The sequence below is a fragment of the Aethalodelphis obliquidens genome, unplaced genomic scaffold (assembly GCF_003676395.1).
Source record: "Aethalodelphis obliquidens isolate GAN/ISIS:26980383/991018 unplaced genomic scaffold, ASM367639v1 scaffold2, whole genome shotgun sequence".
Classification (NCBI taxonomy): domain Eukaryota; kingdom Metazoa; phylum Chordata; class Mammalia; order Artiodactyla; family Delphinidae; genus Aethalodelphis; species Aethalodelphis obliquidens.
The window spans coordinates 37,970,161-37,976,160 of NW_020837946.1; the positions used below are offsets into that span (position 1 = coordinate 37,970,161).

Sequence of the window (6,000 nt, forward strand, 5' to 3'; positions counted from 1 at the left end):
TCTGGGAAAAACTGGCAGAACAGGGCTTCAGATGGTTAGATATTTTCAGGAGCCGATTTTATGAGCCCAATTCTTATATTTCCTCATATTTAGAAAAGCACTAAAATCCTTCATGGTGACAACTGCTCCCCATGACTAGCAGAAACTTTCTGCAAAAAAATATGTGCTTGATTATGTGTACTCCCTCTTCACCAGAATCACATATATACTGACCTTCCCCCCTACCTCTCTGGAGCAGTTTCTCAGAGCTATCTGAAATGCTGTCTCCCAGGCTATAGTCCTCATTTTGCCCCAAATAAAACTTAACTCACAACTCTCACATTGTGCATTTTTATAAGTTGGCATCTGGCTTTTTGGTTGTTTTAGACAGGATGATAAATCTTGTCTCTGTTACCCCATATTGGCCAGAAGTGGATCATAATATCCTTTTTTTTTTTTTAACATCTACAGCATCTTGTTTGCTTTTTCATTTCCTTTATTCCTCCTCTTTTTCCTCCCTTGATTAAACTTGCCCAAGGTTCGTCTAATTAGTCATCTTGAGAAACCAGCTTTTGTTTGCTGATCTTTCCTTTTATATGTATATTTTCAATTTCATTCATTTCAGTTCTTATTTTTATTTCCTCCCTTTTATCTCTTCATTATTCATTCATTTCTAACTTAGATTCATAATATCATGTCCTCCTTATATTCTGGTATAAGCATTTAACACAATAAGTTTACCTCTCAGTAACATTTGAGCTGCATCTCATAAGGTTTGTTATGTATTATTTTCATTGTTCAATTCTAAAGATTTCTAAATTTTATCATGATTTTCTTTGACTCATGAAGTTTTAGAAATGTTTTAAAACTTCTATACGGATTTTTCCTAGTTTTCTTTTTATTATAAATTTCTAACTTAGTTGCTTTGTAGTCAAAGAAAGTTATCTCTGAGATATAGTTGATAATAAACTGCACATATGTAAAATGTATAATTTAATAAGTTGTGGTATATGTTAACACCCATGACACCATCACCACAGTCAAGATAGTGAAGTTATCCATCACTCATAAGATTTCTCATGTTCCTTTTTAATCTCTTTGACCAGGCTTCAAATAGATCAGGCTGAATAACAGAATTTTTTTTTTCTCTTTAAACTCTGTTTTAATGGGTCCCAAAATTCTGTAACAGATTTTCAATAGGTTGTTTCCATTACAGAGTATTGATTTTAGAAATAATAACTTAAAACTGCCACACACATACGCACAAAAAAAACAAATGGTCCACAACACATTCTCCTTTTCTTCTGAAGGTTTTACAATGCATCTGTATCATTAATCAGCCTTTCACTTAAATGGCCAATTGAGACAATCAGTTCTGAGACCATCCCCCACCACTGACTAAGACAGGGTGGCAGGTATAGGGATGATATTCATTTAGCCTTCTGAGCTTCCTGAGCAGGCAGGTGACCCTGCAAGCACCAACCGCCTTCTTGTCCACTTCTTTGGTGACACTCACAGAAACCATCTGTCTCATGTCACCAATAGGAAGACGACTCAGAGGAGGATAGTCAGAGAAGCTCTCAGCACGTGTGGGCTTACCAGGAACCATATCAATGATGGCAGGATCATCAGATTTCAAGACTTGGGGACCATATTCCATCTTTTTCCTAGAACGACAGTTAATCTTCTCCTTCAGCTCAGCAAACCTGCAAGCAATTGAGCTGTGGGACAGTCCAGCACTGATTTGGCCTGGGTGGTTCAGGTGATCCCCTGGGCTGTGAAGTCAGCTGCTTCCATTGTGGGCCATGTTTGCTGTCACCAGCCACATTGCCACAATGAACATCTTTGACAGGCATGTTCTTGACATTGATAAATGTGGACATCTAGAAGTCCACACTGTCCCCAGGAAGAGCTTCACTCGAAGCTTCATGGTGCATTTCAACAAACTGACTTCAGGTGAAATGCCGACTGGAGCAAAAGTGACCACCACACTGGGTTTGAGAATACCAGTCTCTTTGAATACTTCACCCAGTCAAGGATTGGTATCATATAGATGACTGTTAGGATAATGTTGTGTACAAGTAACAAAAATCTAACTTAAAATAGGTAAAGCAATAGGGAAATTTTACTGTCTTAACAAGGAGTCCTGAGGAAGGGTGCCTCTAGGGCTACTGAATTCAGCAGCTCAGTGACATCACCAAGCTGTTGGGACTTTTATATCCTTCTAACTTGCATCTTTTAGGCTAGCTCCCTTCCTGGTTACAGGATGGCTGCCTCTTATCCCAGTTCAGATGCAGACGTAAACAAGCCCAGCAGATGAAGAGCTCGTTTCATTCTTGTGTGCCCTTTTAAAGAGTGAGGAATAGGGGCAGGACAGGAATAAAGATGCAGAGGTAGAGAATGGACTTGAGGACATGGAGGGAGGGGGAGGGTAAGCTGGGACGAAGTGAGAGAGTGGCATGGACATATATACACTACCAAAGGTAAAATAGCTAGTGGGAAGCAGCCGCATAGCACAGGGAGACCAGCTCGGTGCTTTGTGACCACCTAGAGGGGTGGGATAGGGAGGATGGGAGGGAGACACAAGAGGGAGGAGATATGGGAACATATGTATATGTATACCTGATTCACTTTGTTATGAAGCAGAAACTAACACACTATTGTAAAGCAATTATACTCCAATAAAGATGTTAAAAAAAAAGAGTGAGGAAGTGTTCCCAGCAGACTTCCCCTCATCTCATCATAGCCAGAATTGTGTCACAAGCCCTTGTCACATGCCAATCTAAGATAAGAAATACACCCCATCCCCTTCCTTCACAGAGTTGGAACTGGGACTGGCCTCCCTGAAGGATAGGGCTATGTGGAAGAGAAAAGACAGTTCCCAAGGAAAGAAGGAAAGTATTTCAGGTAACAACGAAAGCTATCTGCTACATGAAGCCATCCAAAAGACATAATAAAAAGAGGAGCCATTTTTTAAAAAGCAAAAAAATCCCCAACAACTCCAACCCTTAGAACACCATAGCCCGCTTGTGTATCCCTGGGGAGTGCACTTATGTAATGGAACCACATCAGTGCTCGTTTTCTTACGGGATTAAGGGGCAGGTGTAGGGGGCAAAGGTGTGCATTCCTCTAAAAGTTTATAGCATATAAACTAGCCTTAAAGCCATGACCCAGAGCGTTCCCTCGTGATACAGTCAGCCCTCCTTATCTGTGGGTTCCGCATCCGCGGATTCAACCAACCTTGCTGACTGTAAGGGACTTGAGCATCACGGATTTTGGTATCCTCTGAGTGTCCTGCAACCAATTCCTGGTGCATCTTGGGGGATGACTGCATATTTAAGAGAAATGATTAAACTGATCATTTCCCAACTACTATAAGTACACCCTCTAACAGAAGAGAACTAAAATTAGTCATTTGTTGTATCGAACTTAAAACTATTCTCTTCCCAATTTAATAATCTTTATTGAGTTTACAGGTAGTTTTTATAATTGCATTTCATACTATCAGCTGGTTTCAGCTTTTCATCACAAATTAAAGGACAGAAACCCTTTGCTTCACTTGAACACTTCTAGCCCAGTACTATGAATACAAGATACTGAATAATATTGCAATTGAAAACTAATTAATTCACTCAGGAAACCTCCTGATTTATTGTTCTCCTTCTCTAGTAACCACTGGAGGGAATACTCAAGGATTAAACATTTCCATAAAGACAATTTATATCCTTATATGTTTGCCTACAAATTACCAGCCACAGGATGAAACGGTTTCCATGGTAAATTGGGAGGATCATTGTGGTAGTTTATTATCTTGGCTTTGTTCCTAAGATTCCGATTTCAAAAGGCTATACACAGTAGTGGAGAGGTAGTTGCGACTGGCACAAAAGTAGCAGAGATGGATGCAAGGTAGCCCAAAACAAATGCCTGCTACATTTTCCATGTGCCATGGTACTGTGCTAAGTCCTTGTACGTGTATTAACAATTTTATCTTTCCACAACCTCATTGGGTTGGTGCTATATTATTCTAACTTTACAGGTGAGGGAAATATCTGTAAAATACCTGTAATAGGGGGTCGTAAAGGTTAAGAAACTTGCCCAAAGACACACTGCTAGAAAGTGACACAGTCCTAGTCTGTCTGACTCAAGAGTTTACACTCTTAACTACTGCATTAAGAGACCAAATGGTAGACAAGGTTTACCTGGATTTAAATATTTTCGGTCCCTTACTATATTTCTTGCTTTGGGCCTTCCTTTTAAAGCATTAAAAAAAAAACTGTATGCAACCAATCACTAATATTCTATACCTCTTTAATTCTAGAGCCATGGTTCTTATAGTGTGGTCCCCAAACCAATAGCATCTGGCATCACCTGGGAACTTGTTAGAAATGCAAATGTTCAGTGCCTAACGGAGATCTACTAAAGGAAAAGCTCTGGGTGTGGGCATAGCAATCTCTATTTTAACAAGCCTTCCAGAGGATCCTGGTGCACACAAACGTTGGAGCACTGTTCTAGAGAAAGCATATAGACGTTGTTTAGGCCTCCTTTCTCCTACAGAGGGTGACAACAGCTCACAGGTTGAGGGGGGCTGAGGTCCGTGCTCAGTTTCTCTCTCTAGTCCTGTTTTGTCCCACAGTCTCTTCTCTGTGGAGCTCTTCTGCCGACAGATTATCGTGCCTTAAAGTTGCGTGGTCCTTGTCGTCTGCTTGTTGCTGGGGGTTCACAGACTTCAGTAGAAAGCTACTGCTACACTTTCTTCTTTTTCTTCAAATCTTATGTCGCTTTCTACTTTTCACTTCTGTTATCTTCATTTCCCCCTTTCCTCTATTTTTCTTTTCAGATTTTTCCTGAGCACATTGCATCCTTCATGACACACTATCCTAACCTGCCTCCTTTCCCTTTCCTGTTCTTTTTCATAGTAAGATGTACTCTTAATTACTCCTTCGGAAGCTATCATTTTGACAGCAAAGTCCTGGCTTCTTGGTGGTGCCAAAAGGAAGACACTTCCATTTGTAAGCGATTCTAAAACATCCTGAAACTATCTTTCGATACTTTCTCTTTCCTGAGAACAAGAATCATTTGATTTCTCACTAAACTGAAAATGCTTGGAGGACAGGATTCATGTCTAATTCACACCAGTTACCCATTGCTATGAAAAGTGATAATCCTCCAAGGCAATCACTCCCTTTAGAAAATTGTGGTAAAATACATACAACATAAAATATACTATCTTAACCTTTTTTTTGTAACCATTTTTTAATGTACAGTTCAGTAGCATTAAATACATTCACATTGTCATGCAACCATCACCACCATTCATCTCCAGAACTCTTTTCATCTTGAAAAACTGAAACTCTGTACTCATTACAGAGTTCTCTTCCCCCCTCCCAACCCCTGGTAACCACATTCTGCTTTCTACTGCTATGAATTTGACTACTCTAGGAACCTCATGTAAGTGGAATCATATGGTATTAATCTTTTTGTGACTGGCTTCTTTCATTTCACATAATGTCTTCAAGGTTCGTCTATGTTGTAGCAGGTGTCAGAATTTCCTTACTTTTTAAGGCTGAATAATATTCCATTGTAGAAACACATATATTGTGTACACACACACCATATTTTGTTTATCCATTCATCTGTCAGTGGACACTTGGGTTGCTTCCACTTTTCGTTACTGTGAATAATGCTTACATGAACATGGGTGTACAGGTATCTGTTTGGGGACCATCACCCACTTTTACACATGATATCAGCACCATTAATCCATGAGTGCTCCCTATATTTACGATGGACAGGTAGATATGGATGAGGAAGGGTAAAAGGCAGGCCCATAGGGGCATATCTAGGGCCTCCAAGGCATGCTGGCATCTGACCACAGTGCGAGTCTCTATAATCAACTTAACTATATTTTTAGTTCCCGTGCTCTTGTTTCTCTGCCAGAACCCCCCAGGAATCATCTTCGTTTTGTTCCTTAGACTCTGGTTCTCTCCTTTTCTTCTATTCAGACTTGGAGCCTCTGGTCGT

At 40.1% G+C, this 6,000-nt stretch overlaps 1 pseudogene; it reads right to left on the reverse strand.

Moving 5' to 3' along the window:
• Positions 1 to 1,409: 1,409 nt before the first annotated feature.
• Positions 1,410 to 3,295, reverse strand: LOC113625384 (elongation factor 1-alpha 1 pseudogene; annotated as a pseudogene).
• Between the last annotated feature and the right edge of the window lie 2,705 nt (positions 3,296 to 6,000).